This window comes from Parasteatoda tepidariorum, chromosome 7 (assembly GCF_982258835.1).
Source record: "Parasteatoda tepidariorum strain Cologne lab strain chromosome 7, Ptep-v5.0, whole genome shotgun sequence".
Classification (NCBI taxonomy): domain Eukaryota; kingdom Metazoa; phylum Arthropoda; class Arachnida; order Araneae; family Theridiidae; genus Parasteatoda; species Parasteatoda tepidariorum.
Window position 1 is genome coordinate 70,894,427 of NC_141761.1, and position 11,552 is coordinate 70,905,978.

The window sequence follows — 11,552 nt, forward strand, 5'->3', positions numbered from 1 at the left end:
AGCAGGGTTGGGAAAAAGTGTAGTAATCTCTTCCTCAAATTAGTAAAAGTATTCCTCTAGTCACCATTTTTTTTTCTGTTCTTTTTTTCTGTTTTTTTCTGGCGTCTCTAACATTTTTGACAAGCAGGCGGAATAGAAAATATTTCGTCTAGGGACGAATTTCTTTGTAATTTTTTGGCTCACGTTGCGTTCAAAACAAAGGTTGATCTATTAATACCAAAATAAAAAGGCATTTTCTAATCAGCTTTTTAAAATAATTGGATATTAAAGATTTGAAAAAAAGTAACAATTTTAACGTAATAGAAGAGGCACTGTTTTGCGTTGAGCAATTTCTTTATTTTATTGAGTATGCTCAATTTTTTAAAATACTGATCCTATATCAGTCAACATTTGCACTCTTCAAAAAACGTTTTCCTTGTAGAAGGAGTAAAGAAATGGCAATTGAGATTAAAAGCTGGCGTTTCGTTAAATTTTAGCTTGGCATACATAGTTGATTTTTCCTATTTAATATTTTTTCTAAAAAAATAATAAAAATTGTTTTTGTAAAATATAGTTTTTAAAAAGTTTTTTAACAACATTTTGCTAATATGTTAATCGAAGTAAACAATTTCCTGGACATAGAAAATATTCAACTGCATTAAAAAGAGTTCATGCTGCGAAAAAATTTCTTTCTGTACTTGAAGCTTGTGTCATTTTCAATTTCAGCTTGGCGACGTGCGTATTCTTTAACTTTTTTTAAGAAGTAAATTTTTTTTATAAAAACTAGCTGTGATCATGTTTAATGGAAATTCATTATGCATTAATATTTTTTATATAATTTTGTAACAAAATACTTCATAAAATAGATTCAGTAACTTTAATAAATGGACTAGAAAAAAAATTCCCTTCCTTAAAAACCTTTTTAGGAATTAATTAAGGAATTTAAAATAAGATATTTAGAAAATAACAGTATTAAAAACTCTTAACTATCTGCCATTAAGCTTGTTCTTTTGCTTTTTTTTCTACATTTATATTAGTTATAGAATGTGCCATATAGAAAATTTTAACTAAGCAGAAATAATGTTTAATTTAAAGTTATTATGCATTAATATATCTAATTGAAATATTAAGCAAAAATATAGTCCATGGAAATACATTTAAGGTCTGGTTTCTTAGGACAAGCGCCTTATCTGGGCGTCAGCGTGACGTCAACGTCCCGCTGACGCCAACAAAATACTGGTTTGTTAGCTCAAGGCCTGGTTTCTTAGAACTAGCGCCTTATCTGGGCGTCAGCGGAAAGTTGACGCAGAGCTGATGCCAAAAAAATACTTTTTTGTTAGCTCAGCGTGAGCAGTCGGTCCAACGCAGACATTATCTCTCATTGCGCATGCGTTAATAGCGTAAACAAATATTTATTTTGAATTTGTATTCATTTTGTGATTGTCGACCAGTGTTTTAGAGAACAAATAATGACTTTGTCCAAGAAAAAACACATTATAGATGAACTAAATGAAGAGTGATATGTTTAATGAAGAAGCTATGTTTAATGTCAAAATCAAAATCTTGGCTGATTTCAATGTGCTGTTGGATGTTGTCCGCCATTGCTTCTGTGGTTAACGTCACGTTGTAATCCAACTGCAGTTGAGTTGGACGGCAATTGTAGTTTAAGATGAGCGTTCGATGACGTATACTATCAAACTCACAAATGGACCAATCAGAGGTTAGCGCTGATTTCCAGCTGACGGCGTCCTGTCCTAAGAAACCAGGCCTTTAGTAACAGTAATGTGTAAATTTCAAAAAAATTGCTTTCTATTTTAAAATTTTTATTATAGCTTGTGGTTTTTTTTTTTTTTTTTTAAAATATGACGAAGTGCGTAATCTCCAAAACTCAATTTGTTATTTTTTCGGAATTCATTTAGTTTTAAGTATTTAGAAAATATTTTTTTACCTTTTAACTAAGAATATAAAATAAAATGATGGAGGGTAAAAAAGATTTTAAAAACAATAAACAATTTGAAGTTTTAAACTCATTCTTTTGTTATTTATCTCAGATTGAGTTATATCATCTATCTATATTATATAAAACGCTAATACGTACGTATGTATCAATAAAACCGATGGTATTTCTTTTCTCGCGCTGGAAACAGTTTTCATTTTTAATTGATTGGATTCGGCGCACAAGAGCTCGTAGCCTTTCATGTTATATCATTAAATTTAGTAGTACTATTTCTCGGGCATTAGGTTTTAACTCTCATAAGAATATACATATATTTTTCTGTTAATGTACAAATATTTTTCCGATGTGTTTTGGATATTCCTTCTCTAATAAAAAGAGATACCATTTTGTTTTCGTTTGCATAAGAAAGAATATCAAGCATTTTTCTTTTTTAAATTTAATTAGCCACAATAAAGAAGGAACGTTGCAATGCTACGTGCTACATTAACGACGTCTCTAGAGTAACTGAATGATTGTTCATATAGAAATCGCAGGTATTAGTCTCATACAACAACGCCCCCTATAGTTCGTTGCGATCGCGAATAGTAACAGTCTCTCTCTCTTTTTTTTTAAAAAAAAAGCTATTTTGTTTTCTTTTTGTGGAGAAGATACGGCTGTGAGTTTATATCTATTCATTTTTTATCATTAATATATTTATACACATTTTATAATAAGAGAACTGATCATTAACTAATTCTGATTCGAAGTGCAAAACGGAATCTTTGCCTTCCGCGAACAGGACACGGCTGCTTTTTACAAGTAGGAAATATTTTGCATATTTTTTAATACTTTATTCCTTATGGAAGCTATATTGAAAGATAGAAAGCAACATTAGAGATATTTATCAATGATATTATCAATGGGATACCTGCAAGTGACGCAATGTGGGTATCTCTATCCCTGATCGGTTGTTGAAACGTGGATTTGTTTAAGTTAGCAACTGTTCTTTCTAATCTATTTCGAGTAAGCAAGCTACGTCAAGTAGCAATAGTCTTAGGTGACACATTCTAAATTCGTTCACAATTCGGAAAAATTCTGAAAAAACTTCAGAAACGACTTATAAATCAATAAAAAGTGCGGGAAAAAGAGAAAAACGAATTTTTTTAAAAGCACTATAATCCAGAAAAGGTGCGTCGTGTAAAAATAATGAAATTGATTTTAATATTGATATAATGATTAATTGATATTAAAAAAAATTTAAATCAATTCCAACAAATTCCTTGCTACCTTTCTGGTTGTTTGTCATTGCCTGGAAGTCAATGTGGGAAGCTGTTTCTAAGGTTGCGATGTTATTTCTGGAAGTTTATCGGCCTTCTCATATGGTCGGTGTGGTGCAAATGGTAAACGGACGACCTTCCAGCATATGCCTGAAATAGTAAACAGCCATCTTTGCAGCGCAAGCCGAAATCGGGTATCATTTTCTCTGGGGCAGTTAATCAAAAAAGAATCGATATCAAGAAATCAATTAAAAGTTAAAATGCCAATGCGTTAAAAATAAAATAAAACTGAGAAAACCAAATTGACTTGAATACGAAAATTTACATTTCGAACAAATAACTATGAAACTAAAATGACAACGTTAAACTGTTGAAACTTTTAAGCAAATATCTTTCAGAAACATCACACTAATTGCTTTAATAGTATATTTTAATTGCATTAAAGGCTGTGACCAATAATTTTTTATTGCTCATCAATGCTCGGGAATGCTTGAAATTTAGATAATTTCGATTGCTCTTATCGCCATTCCAGTGTCTTGCAGAAAGAACTAGCGAGCAAATAGCAAATAAATCTAAATAATGAAGTGAATTGTGGTTCATTTTTTTCAAAAAGTTCAACTTAACAACTTAATTACGCCAATTAAATTAGAAATTTAAACTAAGTATGATACATTCTTCATCATTAGACGTTATATTTTCAAAAAGAATATTATCCCAGAAAATATTTTTTATCAAATATTAATTTTGTAATGCAATAAAATATCTTTAACTTTGACCAAATAACTCAAAAATTAATGTTGCCTTACATAAATTATATTTTGAATTATGTACACTTCTCACTATCTCTCGCAAGAAGAAGGTCCTCAGAACTATTCATGTAGTTCTGCGCTAGCTCATTAACTCATCTCATACCCTAAAAATAAAATATTTCTAATATAGTACAAAGTCCAAAATACAATACGTGTTTAGATACCAAAAAATGAAAATCAAATCGAAAAGGTATTATCCTTATTTAGTTTTCATTTATTTATTCTTTTAATTTTTCTTCTGTATTAAATGCGTAAGCGCAACCTGAAAGAAAAGAAAACATAAAATTTCCTAGACTCAAAATTAAAAATAAAATTTAAAACAAAAAGTCAAAATGTAAATTCAAATCAAAGTTTATTCTACTATTTTATATACACAATCAAATATCTCTTCACTCCGAAATGGAGCATAGGGTTTCTATCGTAGTTTACCATCTTACTCTATTCCCTACTGTCTTCAATTCATTTACAATTGTCCTACACCAAATATTTTTAAATCTTTATCTTTTTTTCCATTGCTTTGAGGGTTCCAATCAAAAACTTGTTTTTCTTTAAACTCTTCTGGTTTACGTAGATTATGATCGTGATCCAGTTCAATCCGTTACATTTTTGCTTTTCTAAGGATTTCTGCTTTACAATTATTATGGCACCACTTGATACGAAAGATTCTTCTTAAACTGTTGTTAATAAATGCTTGAAGTTTTTTCATGTTATTTTTATTACAGTGGCATTTCTCAGATCCTTCGAGTTGGACAAATTTAATGTTAGTATTGAAAATTCTACTTTTTGTGGAATTTGTTATGTTTTTGTTTCTCCAGAATTCATTGAGAATAGCATAACTGCTTAAAGCTTTGTTTTAATCTATTTAGTATAGTATATCTTCCTTAGTTTCTCCTTTGTTGTATCGGTAATATCTCTATTTCGTTATGTCTCCCCGAATTGCTTAAAATTAACAAATACTACTTTAAATAAAATTGCCTTTTAAATAGATTATATATCCTCAAAAAATCGAATCGCAAAAACTTAAATTTAAAAATTAATTCCATGAAAATGAATAAAAGCGAAGAAATTGAGGGAAAAAAGATAGTCTCACGTCATTCACACGTCATAAGAATGGTAAGAAACGAGGGTGTGATGCCATAAAAGGCATTTACATATTTCCTAGCTTCTAAAATTTTTTAACTTCTTAAATTTATTTTTTTAATCATTCTTAATTGAATTGTAAGTAAATTAAACAGATTACTGATTTTTATTACATTTCATAAAAAGCAAATATAAATATTTTATTCTTTTCTTAACAATCAATGTAACTGCTAACATTTTCTTCAATACAAATGTAAAACTCATTAATTCTTTGCCGCGACAAAATAGAACATCAAAATCTGTTTTTAACTATTTATTCTTTATTTCTTTTACCACAAAAATGCTTCAGTTACAAGATTACACAAATTCTCATGATCCTTTTTAGTTAGCTATAGCCAAATTACTTTAATATTGATTACGGGGGTTGGTTTTGTTTTTGGCTATTTTATCTTTTGATAAATCGCGAATCATGAATCTCTTCCCATGCTCCTAACTGTGTGTTGAGAACAATTCAAACACTTTTTAATTTGGTTTTTTGATTAGACTAGTCATGTGGGATTTATCTCCCATGGCCTTTCCTTTTTGATATTATTATGCAAAATTTATTATTTCACTTAGAAAGTCTTATGGATAAAATATAATTTTAATTTCGTACCTTGAGCACTACAAATACTACTGAATAAAAGCTTTATTATAATTATGATCCAGTTTTCATTTTCAACTGCCATTTTTATTATCCTGTTCTCTTCACATCTTCAATTAGTAAATTATACCGTGCAACTCCAACCGCAACCACTTGAATGAATTTTTATCTTTTTCATAGATTTTTTTTCAGTAGGAATTATAAACTAAACAATAATTAGTTGAATATAACTCTTCTGCAAATAGGAATTGTAGTAATAGATGATTTATTCGAAAAGCTTTTTTTTTCCCGATGGTCTCTCACTGGCTAGGCGTTTTTAGAAACATTCACACATTTGCTATTTATTTCAACCGATGACTTAAATCTCTCTTGAAAATGATGTCAAAGAAAAGAAATGTCCTCATGTTATTCGCTTTAAAGAAAAATCTCTCGGGACTCTATTGTTAAAATTTCAGAAGCATGTCTTATAAATATATTCTCCGATTCACGTTTTAGCTCTCAAGGAAATTGACGTAAAACTTGCAAGAATCTTTTCTTTAAAAGTTGTTGAAATGGCAATAAAATTGAATTGAATTAGGACAATTTGTGACTTTGAGAATTATGATGTGTTGAAAATACAAAACAAAAATTCACCTCTACTTTATAAGTAGAATCTGTAATTTCACAAATAAATTCTGAAGTTTAAAGTGGCAAATGGAGGTCACTGAGAAACACGATAAAAAGGAATAGAATATTCAAATTTTTAGTATAGTTAAATCAGTCCCAGAAACCAATCGACGCACTTTGTATATACGAGTAATAATAAATTATGAATTATAATTGAATGGAAAAATGCCAATTCCAGTCTCATGTTTTTATAATCTTTGTAATATATTGACCCACAGGTGGTTCGGAAAAAACGGTTTCCAGACCGTGTTTACCTACAGTTTACAGTGTTAGTTAATCATCAATGTCTGTGGTCAATGAACGGGTGGGTGAACAATTTGACCAGTCTTGGAAGGGACCGAGGATGCGTGACATAAGTCCTCTTTATAATGTTTTATCATGGAATGAATAACTTTACGGGCATGTCATAGAGCTACAAAAGCATGGAAGCCATCTAAACCCTCTTTTTTTATTGTAAATAATAAAAGTAATATAATTTAAATAATAAAAATTTATTACTTTAAATACGTCTAGCTTCTGCTTGAACTAATTCTTATCTTTTTCGTGCAATTTTTCTCTAGTAATTATGTAATGAATAATAATTAGGTGAACTTTTTTGCAAATAAACATTCAGCAAATTGATGATTTGATCTTAAAAAATTCAATTTTTATTTCCACTGGCTTAATGTTTTTAGAATTTACTACTTGTTCCAACTGAAAATTAAAATCGCTCTTTAAAATGGCACTAAAGAAAAGAATATATTTATGTTGTTTGTTCTGGAGAAAGCCCTCTCGGAACTCCATTGTGAGTCATTCAAAAGCCTGTCTAATAAATATATTCTTTTACTAGTCATGCTGCAGCTGGTAAGAAACTTATCATAAAACTTGCAAGAATTTTGTCGTTCAAAACTCGTGCAAATGGCAAGAAAGTTTAAAAATTTGCGTCTTTCAAAAACATTGCGGGACTAATCAACATTAATAATATTATAATTTATTTAAAATTTTTAAATGAGAAACAGAAAGCAATATAATGTTGATTGTATAGCTTGGTATAAAAAGTAGTATAACGTAGAATTAAAAAATAATCTTAGAAAAATGTACAGTTATCTCAGATTTTGTGAATTTGTAGTGCCATTCTCGACCGGGAAATATCAATAGATTTTAAAGGTTTGTTCACAAGGAAAAAAACGTAAGGAAAACTAAAATATTTTCAATAAAAAACTTCGGGGGGGGGGGGTGCTTATACTGTCTTGCAAGTTGTTTCTGAAATTTTTACGGACAAATACAAAAGTTCTCTGTGATAAATGGTATGAAACACGATAAATAGATATAAAATTTCAGGATTCTTAGATCAGTCCTGGATCAAGCACCACTTGGCATTCTTGGTGAACCAGCTCTGTCGCCAAGTTGCTCTCCACAGCGCTTGTAAAAGCGCTGTGGAGAGCGTTTTTATATATAAAACGTTTTTATATCTTTAGCAATGGTTGCAAACGTGATTTTAAAGAAAATGAAAGAAAAAAAAACATTGGATGCACTCCCAATATTGTTACAGCTAATTCCATCAACATTAATAGATGAAAAAATCCTCATTGCCAGAATTTGTTTTCAGAAGAGCAATTGAGTGCGAAGATAAAGTTGAAAAACTGTAAAATTGTCTTTTCTTTTTTAACAAGGAGCTGAAATAAAAATATCTTTTCTGAACAAATACGAAAATAAAATTAGGGTCCAATAAAAGTAATTTGCATATAATGTTTTTTTTATTAAATATGATATGTTAAATATGATATATAAATTGTTATAGATAATTTTTTTTATTGAAAAGCAAAGCAGTTAAAAATTCTAGATATAAATAACATGTTAATAACCTCCTGATTGTTTTGATGTTACTAAAGTATTAATGTAGATGACATTAGTTGATAAATTTGTGTTTACTAAAACTAAATATTGAACTTTTGTCTATAGAAGTTTATTTTATCATTACTATATTATTATATAATTGGTTCTTGACGGAAGGAAAGGAATGATAGCCTATAATTTATCTACTTATTTCTATTGTTTTTAAATAAAATCTCGCAGTTGCATTTTTTTATATTGGATGTCATGTTAAACATGTATATACAAGATTTTAAAGTAAATTAAAAATTTTAGCGTATTCCTTGAGTTTCAATTTATGTTTCACTTTGCTTAATCTTATTCCATTTTTTTCTCAAGAAAATGGATTTCCTATCTCTCATTAAGTCTTCATGTCTTATTTTTATTTATAATTACTCATTAAAATAGCATTTATTACGCAAACTTTGAATCGAATGAACATTATCTTGATGTTGCAGAATTCAGAATGAAAAAAATACAGAATTTCTTCCCACAATTATTTATAAATAGTATTAGAATTTGATACATTGAGGTCCCATTATTCCTTTTGTATAATTTATATAATTTAAGCCATGGATTAGCCAAATGCTGTAATACAGTAAAATTTGGTGGCAGTTTTAGCTTGCCTCTGTGTGAAGTGTAAATAAATATACATAAACTAATCTTGCAGGTTGTGAAAAATGTTATTAATTCCTTCCAAATACTGAGAGTAGCCTGCCTAGAATCTATTGCTAATGAACATTAGAAATGCAGATATTTATATACAATTTGCATCACTTGTCAAAACATTACAATGTATATAGGCATAGATATTTTAGTTCAGTATTAATTGTAATATTATGTAAAAGCTTATTGAAATAATATTTAAATATTTTGAAGAAAATCGTTATAAGGAACGAAAATACAATTGCGTATTATTCAATATTCAATTTGATTCCATTGTAAGTTTAACATTTCTCCCTTGTTTTACAGTAATCTTGAGATACACCATGCGTATTCTAAAATATTAAAAAAATATATCCAAAAATATCCATACATATGAAATAACCAAAAATACCATATTTGACGCTGTAAGTGAGAATTTGAAATTTCCCGATATCAAAACCTGTTTTCTTACAGTTCAATGTAAATGAAAATGAAATCCTTTTCTGAATTAAATTTTTCGTTTCAAAGGTATTTTCATTATAAAACCCACTAAAATTTGAACTAAATTTGAGCAAACTAATTAAATAGAAACTAATTAACTAATAACAAACTAATTGACTAAAAAAATTACTTGGTACTTCTTTCAGAAATGGAAGAATCTAAAAATAAGTCGCACAATTGTTTAGTAATAAGCCAACAACGCTAGCCATTTTACTAAATTATTCATAATTATTCTGTAATTTGTGAATAAAAATTCAATAATTAGTGAAAAAACGCAGCAGTTGTTAAATTTTTAGGTCTATTTCATAATGTTAATTGAATAATAGTATGCAATAGTAAAATCTATATTATTATATATTCATTTTGAAATCCTTTCACCATATTATCTGAAAGTTATTTAGAACATTCATTCTTATAAGTATTTAGTAATGAATTGAAAATTAACATACATTGTGAATACAATATTACCTTTGTAGTTGATACAATGATTAATATGTAATTTGTCCATTTAATTATATCTATAAAATATGATCGAAATATTTTGATAAATATAAAAAAATTCTTTGCATAAATATAAAAAAAATTTAATTCTACTATGTCATTTCACACAAAACATTGAAGGAAACGATATATTTTTAGTTTCTTAAGAAACTCGATAGTTTTTTTCCAAGTCCTTGCTCATTTATTTTCACTTATTTAAAAATGAAGTATTAAATACTACCTTGGAAATTTAATCACTTTATTAAACTAGATAGCAATTAAGAAATCTTTAAAACTGTTTTGGTATTATTATGAAGTCGTATACAGATATCAAAGAAATATATCTGAGTCTTTAATACATCTATCACAATAAACAGCTGTGCATCTTCCAAAATAAAAAAAATCATTACGATCCTAAAAAAATTTGACCGATTCTAGAAATATTAGCGACCTACGTTTTCTGATTCTATTTCTAGAAAGCTGATAATTTTTAAGTTCGATAAATTTTTAACTGTTTTTCGGACAGGGAAAAAAAATTTAACGCAAATAAAATAGCTTTTTAATCCACATCAACCATTCTCCTCCTAGACTAGACCAACGAAACAGGGTTGCACGCTGCTGTAAGATAAGGTGTGACGCATTAATAGGTCGGATTTCCATATTTGGGATTTTCAAAGCATTTATTCTCGACCACGCCAAGCTGTGCCTATAGTGTGAGTCTTTCCTGGAGTGTGTACCGGAATCTAATCGCCACTCTTTGTATGCAATAATAAATTTTTTAAAAATACCAATTTTTGTGTTACTATTTTAATAATCTTTTCCAATAAAGCTAGACAGTAGACTTCTCTTAAGTCCCAATTCCTTGTAAATTACCACGTCTGCCCACTGTTCCCCTTAGTTGTAAATCATTAATGGCTGTTGTCAACAAGCGGGTGGGTGACTACTTTGGTTTGCCTGCGAAGAGACCGAGAATGAACGATATAAATTCTTTTTATACTGTCTCATCATAGAATGCATGACTTCGCAGGCATGCCGTTGGGCAACTAAAGCGTGGAAGCCTTCCCCTCATTATCAAAATTGTGATGGCATGTCTTCGGATCATCAGGTATGCTTCCTAGACTATCATGAATAGATTTACGCTTCGTAAATAAAGTACTTTTACTTCCTTGCAAATAAACGGAATAGGAAAAAAAAACGAGAATAATTTTCCTTAATTATATGTATTGCCTCTGAATTTTCTGGAGTCTATTTATTTGTAAGACGCTTTGATTGTCTTGTATTTATAAGCAAAAACAGAAAAGTTTCTTAATCTTAATTAACTCAATATTTTCATTCGTTACCATGTCGATTAAAAGAGGAAGCACCATTGATGTTCATTACAGTTTTTAATACATAGTTTATTAATTTAATGAAAATTACGTGTGCTATTTTTATAATTACGTGTGCATAATTTTACAGTTCTAAGAGAATAATCGTTAGAAAAACAATTTTTTTACAATTAGATATGAAAAAATAAAATTCACCATCACTAGGAAGTATAGCTTTTATTCAGATAATAATGATTTTTTTAGAATTAACTTAGCTTGAATCAAAATTAAAATTGTTTTTGTTTTTCAAAATAAATTTTAAGCTTTATAAGTAATTCCAAACAAATGACTATTCATTTTTTACTGATTTTATAGAAC

The 11,552-nt window shown here is 28.8% G+C and overlaps 1 long non-coding RNA gene across 3 annotated transcripts in view; it reads left to right on the forward strand.

The window, feature by feature from the left end:
• Window positions 1-11,552, forward strand: part of LOC147807241 (uncharacterized) — a 64,159-nt gene that overhangs the window by 38,297 nt on the left and 14,310 nt on the right. The window contains exons 4-5 of one of the 3 annotated variants that reach the window (XR_015435572.1): window positions 4,724-4,761; window positions 10,456-10,634. The exons of 1 other annotated variant lie outside the window; for it this stretch is intronic. This is a non-coding gene — a long non-coding RNA (uncharacterized LOC147807241). Of the gene's footprint in view, window positions 1-4,723; window positions 4,762-10,455; window positions 10,635-11,552 lie in introns of those variants that run through there. One more of the 3 variants, XR_015435574.1, reaches the window with a different exon arrangement.